The sequence below is a fragment of the Ictidomys tridecemlineatus genome, chromosome 13 (assembly GCF_052094955.1).
Source record: "Ictidomys tridecemlineatus isolate mIctTri1 chromosome 13, mIctTri1.hap1, whole genome shotgun sequence".
NCBI lineage: Eukaryota > Metazoa > Chordata > Mammalia > Rodentia > Sciuridae > Ictidomys > Ictidomys tridecemlineatus.
In genome coordinates, this window is record NC_135489.1 from 66,092,020 (window position 1) to 66,111,167 (window position 19,148).

Consider the following 19,148-nt stretch of genomic DNA (forward strand, 5'->3'; position numbering starts at 1 on the left):
CCTCAGCCTTCCAGGTTCTTAAAGTTTTTCATTTTATCAAAGTTCCAATTTACCAGTATTTTCTTTCATGGATTATATTTTGCTATTAAATTTTAAAAACCACTGTCAAATTCAAGGTCACCTAGACACTTTCTGATGTTATTTTATAAATGTCTTATGTTTAAATTAAGTCTTCAAGTTTAACTCATAGAAGTAGAGAGTAAACTGATGATTGTTACCAGGTACTGGTATCAAAACAGACAAGCCCTTCAGTGAAATACCATAGAAGACACAGAGATAAATCCCCATATGTACAGTCATCTGATCCTTGACAAGATATCAGAAACATACATTGGAGAAAACACAGCCTTTTTAACAAGTGGTTTTGAGAAAACTGGATAACATATGTAGAAGAATGAAATGAGAAACTCATTTTATATTTCAAATATAAGTGTTTTGTGGTAAAACATTTTAAACTTATTTTTAGTTATTTTGAAATATAAAATGAGGTTCTCATTTCATTCATTTAATTTCTTTATTCCAAATTTGTATACCTTTTATTTATTTATTTTTAAATTTTGTTGTTTTACTGCATTAGCTAAGAATCCAGGGACAATAAGATGAGGCATTCATGCCATCTTCCTGATAATAGGAGCAATCACTCAGTTGTTCACATTATGTATAACATTACTGTTGGGTTCCTTGTTTTGTTTTTGATAGATTTTTAAATCAGGTTGAGGAATTTCCATGGTGTTCCTAGTTTCCTGAAAGTTTTAGTCATGAATGAGCATTGAAGTCTGTCAGATGCATTTTCTGGACCTGTTTATATGATCAAATGATTTTTCTTCTTTAGTTTGATTGATGAGGTAATTACTTTAACTATATTTTGAATGTTGAGCTAGCCTTGCACACCTGGAGTAAATATCACTTGGTCTTAGTGTAGAATTGTTATTATGTATTGCTAGATTCTGTTTGCTAATACTTTTGTTGAGAATTTTTAAAAATCTTATGTTCCTGAAAGATATTGGTCAGCACATATTTTTTCTACTTATGACTTTATCTTGTTTTGGCATACAGCCCCATGAAATGATTTGGGAAATGTTCTGTTCTTTTATTTTTGAGAGAGAATATAAATCATTGTCTTCATTTTTTCCTTGAATTTTTGGTATAATTCATCAGTGAAATTTTCTGTACCTGGTGTTTTCTTTATTAGAAGGCTGTTGATTATTCACTTTTTTTTCTTTTTAGGGATAAACCAAATCTACTTAACATTATCTATATCTGCTTTTGTGAATGTTGTAGACTGAGTTAGTATCCCTTTAAAATGTATTAGTTGAAACATTGTCTCCTATGTGATGGTATTAGGAGGTAGGACCTTTGAGAGGCAGTTAATTTCTGAGGGTAGACTCTCATGAATGGGATTAGTGCTTTGATAAAAGAGGCCTAGGGGTCCTCACCCCTTCTGCCATGTGAGAACACCTTTGTACATATTCCAGGAGGTGGATACTTATCAGACAATGAAACTGCTGATGGCTTGCATTGATTTTTAACCCACTCATCCTCCAGTAAGATGAGAAATAAGTTTCTGCGTCAATTCAAAAGAATATCAATCCACCCAGTTTGTGCTTTTCTGTTATATAGCATCATGAATATATGAAGACCCTGAGTTTTGGTATTGTGTGTCTTTCAAGGAATCAGTGCATTTTAAAATTCATAAACATATATAATTTTCATAATATTCTTTTAACCTTTTAATGTCTATGACATCAGTGGTAATGAAATTATTTTATTTCTGACATTAGAAGTTTTAAAATCTTTTATGTCTGTTTTTTCTCCTCTTACCCTTTCTCCTCCTCTGCCTCCTTTTTCTTCTCTCTTTGCTGTTTCCCCTTCTCTTTCAGTTACCTTGGCTTGAGTTTGATCAATTTTATTGATCTTTTCAAAAATTAGCTTTGAATTTTGTTGGCCTTTAGATATTGCTTTCCTTTTACAAAACTTCATTGATTCTTGTTCTTTTTTTTCTGCTTTATTTAGGCTCTTTCTCTATTTTTCTAAGGTGGAGGTTTAAATTATTAATGGTATATTTTTCCAGTGCTAAACTCTTTCTTCTAAGTACTGTTTTCTCTACATCGCTCAAATTTTAACCAAATGTTTTAATTTTCAAAATGCTTTCTAATTTCTCTTGAGACTTTGGCTCATGTGCTATTTAGAAGTCTATTGTTTGATCTTCAATATTTTAGGAATTTTGGTGTATTATTCTGTTATAGTTTTCTACTTTGTTGTTGTTCAAGGACACGTTTTGTGTGATCATTATTCTTTTAATTTGTTCAGTTATGTTTTATATCCTAGCATGTGATCTATCTTATTTGGAGTTCTATGTGAGCTTGAGAAGAATGTGAATTGTGCTGTGTTGGATGAAGTGTTCTATAGATATCAGTTATTTCCATTTAATGAAAAAGCATCCCTCATCATACTTGGCCTCTTTAGACTGAAATATATGGAAATGTTATTCTCTTGAGAGTAGGAAACATAGGATAAACTAGCCAGGAAAGTGGGTGTGTAGCTCTCCTTCCCCAGCATTGCCAGTAGCCAGCCAGGTTTAAGATTTACTGTCCCTGCCTGCACTTCCCTGTATTACCACCAGGGCAGCCTGGACCTAGGGGCTCTGCAGGTGTTTGGGGCAAGGAGTGCAAAATGGCAGATGAGTGGATGTGTCTGCAGGTTCCACCTTCGCCCCACATCAGAGAGGAGAGAAAAGGCGGGGAGGATGTGCACCAAGAGACCTCTGCATCGAGTGAGATATTGGATGTGGGGTGGAGGAGCCTCGAGAATGTGGACGTGAACCCTGTCCCTGGAACCTTGCTCAGGATGCTCACTCTTTTGAATTCGAAGACCTGCAGCACAGGAGTGGCAGGAGTACTTGTGAGTACAGCAGATCTTTTTAAACTTATATTGAAAACTTAGAAATTGTGTTGTTATTGTTAATAAATATTGACAAATGTAATCTCTGGCTTGTCTCTGAAAATGAAGCTTTAAAAGTATCTCCAAATCCCACCACTAAAATAGTATGGATTAAAATTGTTTTTCCTCTTGTTGCATTTAAAACATAAGAAGCATGTTTTGACTTTTGTGAACCTAAATGTAGGCTGCTGTTTTGCATATTCTTTGAGTAAGTGCAAGAACCTAAAATTAGTGCTAGAATATTGACAGGTGAGATGAGGTGAGTGAACATAATAGGAGCTTGCAAGTGCCTTCACTTAATGCCATTTCATTACAAATGCATTTCATAGGAACTATGTAAGCAAAAGTAATAGCCATCAAACTGGCTCTGTTCTGCATAGTGTAGATCCTTGCATTTGGAACTCTGCAGAGTGAAGTGGACCAGAGAACTCTGGCATTGCACTGGCAGGCACAGCAGTAGGGTACAGGAATAAACCTGGATTTCCCTGGCATGTTCTGGGAGACTTTCAGCTCCTCTCTCGAGAGGGCTTTTGCTTAGAAGAAAAAATGGTTTGTCATTCAGGTTGTTTTAAATGTTCAAATGCTTGTGTTTTGTGATTTGTTCTGCTTCTGATTTTTGTGGGTTCAGGGTAGTCAGGCTGATTGCTCTGCTCTGGATTAACGCTATGGTATGCTAGCCAAATGGTTTCAGCAGTCCTCAAGGTATTTTAATCTGACAATTAAAAAAAAAGTTTAAAAAATCTTGATCACAGGGATTTTCTTTTTCTTGAGGAATTTTTAAAACATCTCTCATGTCCTTCACTCCCTCCCTCCATCCCTCATTAATTTTTTTTTTAATTAGTTGTGACTGGGTGTGGTTGTGCACTCCTGTAATCCCAGTGGCTCAGGAGGCTGAAAGTCAGGAAGATCATGAATTCAAAGCCAGCTTCAGCAACAGTGAAGTGCTCAGCAACTCAGATGCTATCTCTAAATAAAATACAAATAAAATACAAAATAGGGTTGGGGATGTGGCTCAATGGTTGAGTGTCCCTAAATTTAATCCCCAGTACTATTTCCCTACCTTGCCCTCCCCCCAAAAAAAGAAGGCAAGTTGTGGGCAGGAGGACAAATTAATGTGACTTTCAAGAAATTCACTTTACTGCCATGTATCCAGATTAAGCTTTGTCATCATGGGAAAGTTTAACCTGAAGGGAAAAGCACTGCAAAGTTACTCTTCCACCATTCATCCTTCTGTGCCAACTGGCTTAATGATTTCATTTCACTCATTTAAGACCATAGTGTATGTGAGTCCCTGAAACAAATGAACATGCAATATCGACCTGCATTTCAGACACAATTTTAACTTAGCTTTGTGTAACCACCTCCATGAATTAATTAAAATGGGGCATTTACATGAAACCCAATCATTAAGTCCTGCAAGAAAGCATTGTCATTTTGCTAAGAAATTTAAAAATAACCAGACTAATTAATTTGCTTGTAGAAATGAATTACCAGATAATTCCTACACATAGTCACTGAAGTACAATTAAAAAACAAGTCACTGGAAGTCACTATAACTTGGAGTAAATGTAGCTTCAGAAACCATTGCCATGAGAGGAGCAGGGGGCTTCTTGCTGCCTCTCCCATTTCCTTAGTTTTAATTGCATGATTTTGATGTTGTAAGCAGTTTTACTCTTTGTTTTTCATTGGTATTACATTCCCTGGAACCCAAGAGAATGCCCCCTCTGACCCTGAGCATTCTTGCTAAGAAGTCACAGTGCAGGTACTCTGTGGGGAGGGGCAGTACACCTGCCTGCAGTAGATGTGTTTCTAAGCCCAACTCCCTGTGGCTCTCTGGCTGACTCCGTAAATATCAACACTAGCTTTCATGTATCACCTCTTTTAATTTTGTTGTATTTAGTACTCAAATTAATGTTAAAAATAAATTTACATTGCCACAACCTTTTTAGATAATAAGGTCAATCTCCACAGGGAAGAGATGGCTGTGATGGTTCTTCAAATGTCAAGATTATATTTAAATGGCTTGTGGCTTTAAAGGTTCACAGAGACTAGGAAAAAATACATTTGATAATTCCTTAGGGCTCCCATTCTGATAGTATGACTTCTGGAAGTAGAAATAATGGTGAATAAATGTTATTAATCTCATTAGGTAAGACAGATAAGTTAATAGATAAGCTAATATTTGTTTTCTGAGTATTTGGGAAGTATTTGTGTGTATGTGTGTACAAGTAAGGTACTTAAAACTTGTATTTGAAATTTGTTATTACCAAGTCATAAAGAGTTTATTCTCATGTCTGTGCTATCCTGTCAGAAGTTAAATTAGTTAATTAATTAATTAATTTTGCTGTATTTGGATTGAACCACAGGGCACTTTACCACTAAGCTATATCCCCTGCCCTTTTTATTTATTTATTTCTTAGATGGGGCCTCCCTAAGTTGATTAGTGCCTTGCTGATTTGCTGAGGTTGGCTTCAAACTTGCCATCCTCCTGCCTCAGCCTCCTGTTTGTGAGAAATTTTAAAGAGGAGTTTGCTGGCAGGGTAGAAAATTAGGTTCAATACAAAGCCATGGACCTCAGTGTTGCTAAATGCTTTTACTGGCTAACCTTCATTTCCTTAAGAAGTGCTTTAAGAACTTAAATAGTCCTTTCCTGTAGACTTTATGACTAAACTGAAATGTTCTTGAGCACCAACATGAAAGTAATGAGAAGTACAAAGATATCTAAAAAAATGCATAGATCTTCTTCCCATACAGACTGAATTCTGGTTCTTAGGAGGAAACCATTCTTCCTTATGGGTCAGCTCGCATGAGGTTTGGTCATGAGAGCAACTCTTCCAGAACAGGACTTGCTGGAAGTTGCACTCTCAGAGATCATGCACATTTTGACATGATCTTTTTAATCAGAAGGAGATTTTGAGTCAGGAGAATTTTTCACAGAGGGTAAAATGTTTCTAGATAGCCTGTACCATTGGCTTGTGCTTTACTTTTTCCTCCTCCCTTCCTTTTCACTCCTCCCCCTTTCTCTCTCTTTTCTTTTCCTCTCTACTCTCTCTGTCCCTGAGGTTAAACCAAGTTGAGTGGACTGCAACTATATATAGTCTATGACACAGGATCTATTATTTTGAAAATATGAGCAACTGCCTGGGCTGCCTTCTAAAACTCTTTTAGTCAAGATGAGAGTGTTTTATGTGGGAAATTCTTGATGGGAACTCTAGGGGAAATTTGAACACAGATTCTGAGTTAGAGTTCAGTTTTCTTTTTTTTTTTTTTTTTTTTAAAGAGAGAGTGAGAGAGGAGAGAGAGAATTTTTTTTTAATATTTATTTTTTAGTTTTCGGCGGACCCAACATCCTTGTTGGTATGTGGTGCTGAGGATCGAACCCGGGCCGCACGCATGCCAGGCAAGCGCGCTACCGCTTGAGCCACATCCCCAGCCCTAGAGTTCAGTTTTCTGTATGAGCAGTTGTCATTTCCTTTACTTCCTTTTGGGAGGCACAAGTGGAGGAAGAAGGTAAGTCTGTTTTATCATTTTCCCCGGGAATCTGCCATTTATTAATTTCTGGAGGAAAAAGAGGGAGAATAATAAAATGTCCATGTTTTGTTTTTTTATCCAGTGCTTTAAATCTGTCTCATGGATTGTCACTCTGAAGTATAGGGTTCACTCTTCTCCCATGTAGCAGCTACACAGTTGGAATCTAACAGCTGCATCATTCGCTCCATGTAGGTAAAGCACAAACTCTACCTGACAGCTTCTGTGCCCCCATTACTCTAAGGAGGATTGAAGTACATATTAGCAATTTCATTCCTTGATGGTGATATCTGAGGAGTGACCACACTTACAGATCCAGGGAGTCAATTCAGTGAGTAGGTCTGACTTGGAATCTCTGCACGTGTAATTTTCTCCAGAAGCTTCCTCTTGCTTTCTTCCCCAGTCAAAAGTGCCCTTTATATTCCAAGAAAAAAAAAAAAAAACTCTGGGTCACTATAGGTAGAACATACACTTTGAGTCACTCTTCTAAGAGTGATAATGTTTATTTTCATCCATTGATGTCTTCCTTCCTTTCCATTAAGTTCAAAAAATCACTCATGGAAATGTCCCTGCCCATGACTGGAGGTGCAGACCAAGTCTATTTTGTTGGCTTACATGGGAAGCAAATCCATGATGTTCAAGTAATATGCTTGACCTGAGGAGTCTCCATATTGATACCTTGATTTGAAGATTTGTACACTGTCTTCATTGAAGCCTCGTGGAAAGCATTACTTTATATCATATTTGGTGATAGTGTATTAATCCTACAAGTTCCTGCACAGTATTACCAGTTTCAAGTATAAATATCCACAGTGTCATCTAATAGCAACACAACTGTAGTGTATATGTTATTCTTATCTGAGAACACAGTCAACCTTAAATACTTGGTATAAATCAGGGGCATGTAGAATGGAGGCTCTGAACAGTCTCCCATATAATGTCATGAACATTTATTAAAAAATCGTTCAGTAGTGTCTTTGTCAAACTCTCTAAGAGTTTTCTCTCAGTAGTCAAGTCATTTAGTGGACATGGATTGTTTGTCCTTATTTGATAAGGGCTGTCAATACTCTTTATTGCTAAAGGAATATGTTCAATCTCAAGTAACGCTATGAGTGCTAAGAGGATCAATATAGTCTATAAAGCCTTGGATAACAGGGTATAAACTCCTGCTGATATTTTAACTGAGTCAGGCTCTTCTTTCCTCAGTAGCATGCTTGCTGTTTGCCTATAGTGAGTTGGATCTGCATCAACCTGGTATGTGTGGGAAGGCCCTCCTGTGAATGGGAAGCCATGCATTGATGTAGGCATTGGGGAAATAGCCCTGGAAACAGGGATCAGTGTCTTTATGGGCATTTGAACTTGGAGTTTTTTAAAAAGAACTTTTGACAAACTAGTAAAAAGATCGGTATTCATAGTATGTGAACACATTTCCCAGAAGTATGAAGACTAGGATGTGTTTGCGTACTTACAGAAAACAATAGCATTTTCTTTAATAAAAGTTCATGTGACTGCTAAGCCCAGAGTGCCAAATGAGGAGAGATCTAGGCTTGGTGGGGTCTGAAGCTTGTGGAATTGTAGGGGATTCTTTAAGCAAAAGCAAACTAAATGACCATAAGGACCCATTCTCAGTGCCCTTGCCAGGCCTGTAGGGTATTATGAGGAGAACTCAGGCCTCATGGGTCTCAAGGAAAATCTTCTTCTCTGTGTGAGTTGTTTGGTAAAAGTGAGATCAAATCATTCCAAAGTACCTGATAAAGGACAGGAAACTGTCCTTAAATAAGTAAATGTTAGGACTGGGGATGTGGCTCAAGCGGTAGCGCGCTCGCCTGGCATGCTCGGGGTGCTGGGTTCCATGCTCAGCACAACAGAAAATTAAAATAAAGATGTTGGGTCCACTGAATACTGAAAAATAAATACTAAAAAAATAAATAGGGGCTGGGGATGTGGCTCAAGTGGTAGTGCGCTTGCCTGGCAGGCATGCGGCTCGGGTTCGATCCTCAGCACCACATACAAAGATGTTGTGTCCACTGAAAACTAAAAAAAAAAAAAAAAAAAAAAAAAATTATGTATTTTAAAAAAATTCTCTCTCTCTCTCAAAAAAAGAAGGGAACAACTCATTGATGAGTTTATTTAAAAAAATAAGTAAATGTTAAAAATGTGATTTTTTTATACAATGGAATTTTACTCAGCAATAAAAGAGAATAAAATCATGGCATTTTCAGGTAAATGGATGGAGTTTGAGAAAATGATGCTAAGTGAAGTTAGCCAATCCCAAAAGAACAAATGCCAAATATTTTCTCTGATATAAGGAGGCTGACTCATAGTGGGGTAGGGAGGGGGAGCATGGGAGGAATAGATGAACTCTAGATAGGACAGAGGGGTGGGAGAGAAAGGGAGGGGGCAAGGGGTTAGCAAGGATGGTGGAATGAGATGGGCATCATTATCTAAAGTACATGTATGAAGACACAAATTGGGTGTCAATCTATTTTATATACAAACAGAGATGAAAAATTGTGGTATATATGTGTAATAAAAATTGTAATGCATTCTGCTGCCATGTATTTAAAAAAATAAATAAAAAATAAGTATATGTTATGGTGAATTTTCCTTTTAAATCACAAAGGAAATATAAAATATAATATTCCTAGGTAATTGTGACTCAAAGTATATGTCCTACCTATAGTGATCCAGAATTTTTTTCTCGGAATATGAAGGGCACTTTTGACTGGGGAAGAAAGCAATATAATATATACACTTTTGAATATAAAAGTGTAAAATAGCTTAAATGATTTGAAAGTATTTATCTAGGGTTTAGCTGTAGCCTCAGGTTTCTAAATAACAACTATGAATTGAACTTTAGGATATTTTCCTCATTTATTTTTTTAGAACTTTTGAAGGGTTATTTCAACACACAAAGTTCTTTAGTGTGTCTTGTAAATTTTACACATTTCTACCTGCCTCTGGGACCCACTGATAATCCAGTTGCCTTAGGCCTGTGCTGTTAGTATTGAATAGCTTCTTAAAAACTGCATTATACATTTCTGTATATTTTTGAAAGGCATAAAACCAAATATAAAATGTTTCTCCAAAATATAGATATGTGTTTTTTTCTAGTTTCAATTCTAAAGCATAAAATTATGTGCTTTGAATGTTTTTTCCAATCACTACTTAAAAAAATTCTGCAAATTCCATGATTTTGTCATTTTTTAGTGCTGCGAAATACAGATTGGACACAATAATAAACTTTCAACAGACAAAAAAAAAAAATAGAAAAAAAGAAAAGAAAATTCTGTACCACTTATAAATACTGCCAAAGAGTGTGATAGTATGACCTCTCAGTCTTCTACAAAGGCATTGATTAACAGGTGTTACCGCTATTTAAGGCTTGCTTCTTGGAATGCTGAGGTATAACACCAGAGAAGCATGCTGAGGCAAGTGTAGAGTGGAAAGTAGAAGCTTTATTAAAGGACAGCAGAAAAGACTTCTCCCTGGAGGAAGAAGGGGACCCAAGAGATGGAATCCATGGAAGGTGGAGGTCTTCCGTTTTTTATATAGTGCTAAGGTCTTCTTTTCAGCTTTCCCACATTCATGCCTTTTGTTTTCCTTTATCTTTCAGTGATAGAATGCAGGTGGGAAGACCCAAAAGGTGGAGAATAGATGGGCTGGAGGAGTAATCTGGGCAGGAAAGGCCTGGGGCAGCTTTTGATTAGCATTTCCCTGTTTGCTGGGAGCTGTTTCATTAACTGTTCCTTAGAATGGGTTCCGGGCCTTGGGGACATTAACATTTCAATTTCCCCAAGTGTTGCTCTGGTTTCCTGGACTCCATTCTCAATAATGGCCTCCTTTTCATTTATCTTACTTGATATTAGACCGAATTTACCTAACTACACTAACTACTTATCTGTAAATCTGGCTTCACTGGTACCCATTATTTCTTAATTATCTAGGATAAAACTCCAATAGCTCTCTTACTTGTTTACTATTTGATTATAATTGAAACACTGAAATGTTATCTGCTAAATTGATGAGTGCAGTTTTGCAGATAGGAAAGATAAAGATATTAGTGTCCTCTAGGACATTAATTAGTTTTTATGTAATCTAGCCATCTCTTTCTCATGTCCTCTCAAAAATGCCTGTAAATTTCTACTTCCTCAAAAATGTACTTTCCCTGGATCATTTGTTGATGAGCTTACAAAACTTTCTGTATTTGCTTAAGAGTCAGACACTTCAATTCTTTTTAAGTGTTTGAAAATGGTGCTATGACATAGACATTGAACATATCATTGTGTGATCATAAGGCTGCTTAGTTCAGTTGTCCCTTTATACTGTATATCCTTTCTTATCCATTAGAAACTTTATTTATTTTTTTCTTCTTTTTTTTTTTATTGTTGGTCGTTCAAAACATTACACAGTTCTTAATACATCATCTTTCACAGTTTGATTCAAGTGGGTTATGAACTCCCAACTTTACCCCGTATACAGATTGCTGTATCACATCAGTTACCCTTCTGAAGCCAGATTTAAAGTTAGGTAGTTAGTGTAGTTAGGTAAATCGGGTCTAAAATCGAGTGAAATCTAAAATGGAGGCCATGCTGGGAATGACTCAGGGAAAATACAGGACAACTCATGGAATGTTAATGAAGTCCTGAAAAGGCCCTAGGCCAAAGTCCACCTGGAAGAAGTGTTAATGAACAGCCCCCAACAGATTTGGAGATAGCCCATTCCAGAGAAGTGATAAGCCCATCTCAAAAGTCCTTCCTGCTCAGACTACTTCTTTGGCTCACCTGTGTCCCACCCCTCAGGCCCTCCAACCTACATTCCATCACTGAAAGAACTATAAAAAGGGGAGACAACTGCACTTCCACGGATTCCACCTTTTGGGTCCCCTTCTTCCTCCGGGAGAAGTCTTTTTCTTCTGTCCTTTAATAAATTTCTAATTTCTACTCTGACCTTGCCTCGGCGTGCTTCTTTGGTGTTATTCTTCAACATTGGGGAGCAAGAACTCGTCACCGGTCAACAGCGGTAACACTTCCATTGATTGACATATTGCTTTTCTAGTGTCTGATGTATTCTGCTGTCAGTCCTATTCTCTACTATCCCCCCTCCCCTCCCCTCCCCTCCCCTTTTCTCTCTCTACCCCATTAGAAACTTTAATCTTCAATAATGGAATAGAGAGCTAGCTTGGAAAACAGGTAAAAATATAATTAGATTCAAAATATTGGGTATTTTAAATATATTATAGTGAAAACTAATAGAAGCATAAAACATTTGACTTTCAAAAATTGTTATTATTTGTATACTATAATTATAATAGTGGAATTTATTATGCCATATTTATATATGCATATATCATAATTTGATTAGTCTCATTCATTCCCCAATACCTTTCCTTCTATTCCTTCCCTTCCTCTCCCATACACTTACTCTATTCTACTGATCTCTCTTCTATTATTATTATTTTTTGTTAGTGCATTATAATTATACATGTCAGTGAGATTCACTTTGATTTATTCATGGAGGGACATAACTAATTTGGTAGATTTCATTACCCATGACTTCCCCATGCCCTTTTCTCCTCTCTTCCTCTCTATCCCTTTCTTCTACTCTATTGGTTCCTGTCTTCATGAGATTCTTTTTTTATTCTTTTTTTCCTTCTCTCTTGCTTCACATATGAGAGAGAACATCTTATCCTTGAACTGTGTGAATCTGGCTTCACATATTTTATTTAGCATGGTGTTCTTTAGTTCCATCCATTTAACTAACAAATGACATGATTTCATTCTTCTTTTTTTTTTTTTTTAGAGAGAGTGAGAGGAGAGAGAGGAGAGAGAGAGAGAATTTTTAATCTTTATTTTTTAGTTCTCGGCGGACACAACATCTTTGTTGGTATGTGGTGCTGAGGATCGAACCCGGGCCGCACGCATGCCAGGCAAGCGCGCTACCACTTGAGCCACATCCCCAGCCCTTCATTCTTCTTTATGGCTGAGTAAAAGTCTATTGTATTCATTTTTTCATCAGTTGAGCACTTGGGCTGATTCCACTGTAAAGGTAAAATTTCCAACCTGATTCTAAGCCGCAGAGCCTGAGTTAAAGTGTAAAAGACCAGGTATCCTAAAGTTTCCAAAGTGCGGAGATTGGGTTAAAAAGTAAAAGACTGGGTATTGTTAGAGTCCCTCTGCTATCCCCAAAACCTGTAATCCCTGTAGCTGTTAGGACAATACTGGAACTGCCCAGTAAATATTTCCAATGACTTTCTGGTTGTTTAATAGCTAAGGGTTTTGAGTTGCTTGGCATGTAGGCATTGCAGGACCAAAACCAATCAGTTTGAATGTGTACCCCACCTAGGAGCACCAATCACTCCTGCCCTGATTGTTCCCGCCAATGTATGCACTAATCCTGACTCAGGGTTGTTGTTCAATTTTCCCCGCGCCTCATGATGATTTGTTCTGATGTATGCAAAGCCCCCTCCCCCTCTCCAGAAAGTGTACTTAAGCTCTGCTTGAACTCTGCTCTGGGCTCTGGGCTGCTCTCCCTTCTTGAGTGAGCACAGAGTCCCAGCGCGCTGGAATGGATCCCCAATAAATATCCCCTTTTGCCAATTGCATGGAGTCAGTCTCTTGGGTGGTCTCTCCCTCCGACGTTTCGCCAGACCCTTACACCACAACTTGAACTAAATCAGTATACTATAGTGATACGTGAATACCAATGATTATAGCAGTGTAATTTACAAAACACTTAGCATTTTAATTAGATTAAAATTAGAAATTGCATTCTTATTATATGCTCATTAATATCACAGCAATAAAAAATTTCTTCCAAGATTATAAGTCGCAAAGTGGGGGAAAATATATACTATTTCTTACCTGTGCTGTAGCATTCATTAAATTTTTCCTGTATACACTTTAGGATAAGGTATACTTGCACATATAAGATGTGCATGGAGGCAGGGTCAATTATATCTAACCCATGAAAAAAAAATTGGATAATGTTTGGTTTTTGACTAACAAACATAACATTTTTTTATTTCATTGGGAGGTTATTATGAATGTGTCTGATATTTAGAATTATGAAACTTTCTAAATATTTTTAGGATGTGGCTTTCAGAAACTGTATTGCTTGTGGTTCCATCACCTGATTTAGTGGTTTTATTCTCTGGAGAAGGAATTGTAATGCCACGTGATTTTTGGGACTGGTGGACATTGGACTTTGTTTCCATAGCCCTGGGTGGTTCCTGGAACTTTGGCTGAAGCTTCAGTCTTCTTTGTAATGTCCTATTATTTGGGATATTCAACCCAACAGAAAATTTCTCTAATATGTGAGCAAGCAGTGGAACCACTGATTGGAGTCCTGCAGGTTCAATTTCTTGCCAGAAGACTTAGAGCAGGTGCTGCCTGAAGGACTCAGACTCTGTAAGTCCTTTGTTATGTTACCATCTAAATCCTTGGTTTGTCTGAGTGGTTGGTAAAGTTAAATTGAATACAGTGTTTCTAGGATTAGTGAACTGTTGGACAAAGTGGTGAAATTATCACTGCTGTCAACAGAAATTCACTAAGGGAGAATTCAAGATAAAAAGGAAGGCTCATAGCTTATTGGTTAGTCCAAGCAGCAAAAACAAAACACCCATGTCAGAGAGGGAGGAGCAGAGATTTATTCAGGAAAGCAAGGAATCCATATTCAGGAAGAATGCGGCTGTCAAGGGAGTGAGATGCACCTTTTGGGAACTCAGGCTCTTAGAAAAAAATCTGGCTTGGGAAGTGACAGCCCTTGGAGAAAAACTGACCAGAGAGTGAAGGTATGAGGAATTTATCACAAGGCTTTGAGTTTAAAGTAGTCTCCCTTTTCTTCTTTTGTCTCCTTTCTACCTATCTTTTATTTATTCTATTTCAATATGATATTATTCAGAAATGCTACCTACTCACTATCCTATAAACTTAATGGAAAAGAAAAGGAAGGATGTACTTCACAAAGAAGAGAGAATGAATCCAAAGAAAATGAAGTGAAAAAAACTCTTATCAATAGTATGCAAAACAAATTAATAAAACAGGAAAATTTGATAAGATCTAAATTAGTAGATATTGAACAGCTATCTGAAAATCTCAATTGTTATAAAAATAGGGACTGAGATCACCAGGTGGGGAAGATAAGGAAGGAGAATGTTCTTATTCATGTTCTTCAGGAACACAGTGGATTTTAACCTTAAACATTTATTTTTTTAAAAATGAGATTTGGTTTTGTGTCAAAGAGAAGAATGCTCAGTAGAAAGTAAATTGTGCATGCTGTCAATTGTGAGACTTGTTTCCTACTTAGGAAAAAAGTCATGTTTTGTTTCAATGAGTGCTTGTTGGTTCATTCACTGTTTTATATAAGAATATCTTCCCCTAAACCTGGAAATTGTGTTCATGGTGTAGAATGGGTGGATGAGATCATTCAAGCATGTGGTTTTCCTCAGTCTACTTTTTTTCTTTCATTTCTTAATTGGGGGTGGGTAACTACAGATTGAACCCAGGGATGCTTAACCACTGAGGTATATCCCCAGCCATTTTTATTTTTATTTTTTAGTTTTGCGGCAGAGTTATTGAGGCCCAGCCTCCCAGAGCTGCTGGGATTACAGCCCTGCACCACCATGCCTGGCCCATAATCCACTTGCTATGGGGCCTGCTGTAGCCAAGGAGGCTCACCTGTGGTGGCTAGGTGACCCCTGAATGTATCCACGGGGTGTATTTAATTCATGCTTCTACAGTCCTATCAGTGTATTTAAGAAGTTTTTACAATCACTATTGCTGGTAAATTATAGAACAAACACTTTTTTTTCTGTGAGCAATTTAAATATTTATTTAATTCTTATATTTTAAGTTTTCTTGCTTTAGTAATGCTTATAGGGTGTAGATTTAGATTTGGATTTATAAAAGAAAAGTCACTATCCACACATGGTGTTGCTCAGACAAAGGGACATTTCTATTGGGCCTTCTCAAGGTTCACTGGTTCACCCTGATGGAGATTAAATTGGAGAAGAGCTATACAAATTTATTAAGGTGAAAAAAGGGAAAACTCAGCAGGGGTGGGGGTGGGGAGAGATCATAAGAGGATTGGATATGCACAGCCAGCAAGGGTATCTTGTGATGCAGAAGGGGTCTTCCAGGCAACAACCACCTGTGGCCAATTATCTGGGTCAGGTGTTAGAATCTCAATCTCTATTTGCTGTGTTTATAGCCCTCCTAGGCAGAAAAGAGGTGGGGGATATAAAATGGACCTCCCACCCCAATGCACAGCTGCTATTTACTAATGTAGATAGATACTTTTCTTTTGGAAAAGAACCACCTTTCAGAACCATTCCTGTGTTCACAGAGCCTGAAGTTTCTCTGAATTATCCAATTTGAAATATGCCAAAGAAATGTGTCTGGGGTAGGATATTTTACTCTCCTACAGGGTCACTAAATAAAGTTTCTCTAAATTCTTCTCAACTGCGAATGTTCAAATTATCAGATTGTGTGTGTGTGTGTGTGTGTGTGTGTGTGTGTGTGTGTGTGTGTGTTTCTAAGACAGTGAAAAAAATTCTCCTGCAGCCTAAGTCTTATCCTAAAAACCCAACATATTATTATATTTATGAATCCAATGTGACAGTACACTTGTTAAATTTTTGTAAGTTTTTAAAGTCTGTGGTATTTTCAGAAGAAATATTTCTCTAAGTAGAAATGACCATATGAAATTTTTCATATTATTTCTAGGGTTTAAAAAATTGTGCAGCAATTTTCAATTATTCCACAACAATATAACCCCACACCCACCTGGAAAATTTAGACCCTCTGGTTCTTATTATAATTTTTTTTTTGTTACCAGAGATTAAATTCATAAGAATGAGTGTGTCTTAAGTTTTAAAATCAGAAGCTGAAATATTATTTTATTATTTCAGTCTAAGGTTGTTATTATGGCATGACAAACAACAGGCTATTGATTAAAGTGGCTTTTCAATATGGTTTAAATGTTTTATAAATATGAATTTGTTGCATCAGACAGCCTAGGAGGATAGCCCTAGTAATCTGACCTGAATCAGTGTCAATTGTGTACATTTGTGATGTGTTTAGTTTTTCTATAAAACATATCACAACTAAAAATTTTTCTTTTGTGGTGCTAGAGATGGAATCCATCCATCACCTTGCTCAGGCTGGATAAGCACTCTACCACTGACCTATGCCCCCAGCCCAATTCTAAAGCTTCTTTTAGAAACACAACCTTGATTATGTTCATACTTATGAACGAATAAGTGCACTCAAAAGTTGAGATAATTTTGCAGAATCATTCTCATGTATATGAGTGGCTATTATACAGAGAAATAAATTTGCTTTGGCCTAACTACAGTATTTCCTTTTCTCTTATGTTCATTCTTATAAGCTTATTATTTGTACTCAGCTTTCTTTTCTCCTAAGTTATAGTTCTTTACAATTGCTTTATCATCTCACCTGTTAAAAAAATTTCTTTGAATAATTTTCATAGCTTTGAAGCCTTTCAAGTTTTATCTACTTTTTATGGACATATTATTTCTCAGATTATTTATAAGAATAATATTCAGTTAATGAAACTGCATATTTTATAATGATGTCATAGAATAAAAATGACATCTGATCCTACCAACTTTCACTCCAGGCATCATAGTATAAAACAAAGAACAGTTCATATTGAAACATCAAGGAGTGAAGATTTCTGAGGGTACCTGAGAGTTTACCTTGTGTGTATGTCAATTACCTGGAAGATGCAGAAGTGCAGGAACTGTACTGTCCCAGTACACAGGTAGAGAGATCCTCCTGTGCCAGGGCCTCACAGGAGGAGGGCACTGTGGAAGATCACTCTGAATGATTCGTGTTCTCAGTCCCTGAGAGGAGAGGCTTTGACCATCACTACATCTCATAGTGACCTGGACATTGCCCAGTCCTGGAAGTTGTCTTCATACATAGGTGTGTCGCCCTGCAGCCCCTTGGGTTGAATTACACACACCTTTTCTTTGTAACCTGCCCCTCTGACCTTTTTTTGAATGGAACTTTCTAAGAATGAAGGTCCCCCCAATAAAAGCCCACTTCCGAATGTGCTCCCTCTCTTTGGCCAGCCTCTCCTGACTTTCCCTTGCTCTCCCATTTGGGAAGCTTGAGGCTGAAAGCCATGGAGCCTTCCTGAAGCTTGTATAAAGGTAAAGTGTATGTCTGTGTTTTATTTGGTGTCCCTGGAAATTCACATGAGCGACCTGAAGTTCAGCTGCCCACATGGGTCGGGGCAGCAGGGCACCTTGTTTTGATCACATGATTTCATAGGTGGCCTCAGGAATCAATTGGAATAGCTGATTCTAAGTCCTTCCAGTTAGGGTTATAAAGAAAATTATCATTTTTTTAAAAAAAGTATCAAATTGTTTTTCCCAAGGAAAGATTATACTATAAAAGTTGTTTCTTTTTAAAAATATTACTGTTATTATTATTATTGGTACCATGGATTGAACCCAGGGGCACTTAACACTGAACCACATCCCCAGCCCTTTTTAATTTTTTTTAATTTAGAGACAGGGTCTTGCTTAGTTGCTTAAGGGCTTATTAAGTTGCTGAAGCTGGCTTTGAACTCGTGATCCTCCTGCCTCAGCCTGCTGAGCTGCTGGCATGCACTACTGTGACCAGTCTTTTTTTCCTTTTTCTTTTTAATACTAAGCTTTGGGGAATGAATGAATGTTTTGTTTGGCACTGTGAATGCCTCCCCCCTACACTTGTATTTTAAATTGGATGTGGAGGTTACAACTGTCCTCCAAAGGATTATTTGTAGGGTCTTAATATGTGATAACTGTCCTCACAGGATTATTTGTAGGGTCTTAATATGTGATAACTTATTTCACGATAAAGAAAATAATGGAAATGCTTTTCATCCTAGCAGCAACCCTATTGGTTGTGTGATCTCCATTGTATAGATGAGAAAGCTGAGGCTGAGGAACATCCCAAGATTAGTCAACTGGTTCATTCTCTCTGACTTATACCCTGCATACTCTGCTTCTCAAATCTGTGCTTAGTTCTCAGCAAGCTAAGGGATGTGGGTGTGTGTGTTTGGGGGTGGGGGAGACACCATAGTGGTGAGAAAAAAAATGTGAGCAGAAGTGACTACAGGGGGAGCCATGGGCCATGGCTGTCAATGGACATTCATTAAGGAAGGCCTGCTGGGGCCCAGGCTGGGAAAAGGAGCAGGCCCTCATGTTAAACAGTTCATGGGTTAACCCTCACTTGCCCCCCCCCCCACCAATGGGGGAACCCCTTAGCCTACAATACGAATAACTCTGACTGGAGTTTTCTTGCATTGGAGAAATTGCCATGGTAACACTCCAGGTAGCAAAGCCTGAACAGAATTCATTGAAATGCCCATAATGCCCTAGTAACATAATGCTCCAGTAACATACCAACCACTTTGGGGCTTCTTAACCATTTGTGTTTGTGTGTGTTTGTGTGTGTGTGTGTGTGTGTGTGTGTGTGTGTGTGTGTGCCACGAACAAATCCATTCTGCAGTTTGCTGAAGCCAATGAGCCCCTTCTCAGAGTAATGCTAGTAGATGCAGAACATTTGCATCTGGAATTACAGAGAAAAGCAATTATTAAAGTGCAGTAATGAGCGTACTAGAAATGTTAATATAATAGCCATCCTTGGCTATTAATTAGCATGCAA

The 19,148-nt window shown here is 37.5% G+C and overlaps 1 long non-coding RNA gene across 4 annotated transcripts in view; it reads left to right on the forward strand.

The window, feature by feature from the left end:
• The first annotated feature begins 13,578 nt into the window (after positions 1-13,578).
• The window catches only part of LOC144369891 (uncharacterized), a 100,113-nt gene continuing 94,543 nt past the window's right edge, over positions 13,579-19,148 (forward strand). For 3 of the 4 annotated variants that reach the window (XR_013429733.1, XR_013429735.1, XR_013429736.1), the window contains exon 1: positions 13,579-13,877. This is a non-coding gene — a long non-coding RNA (uncharacterized LOC144369891). The other variant, XR_013429734.1, reaches the window with a different exon arrangement.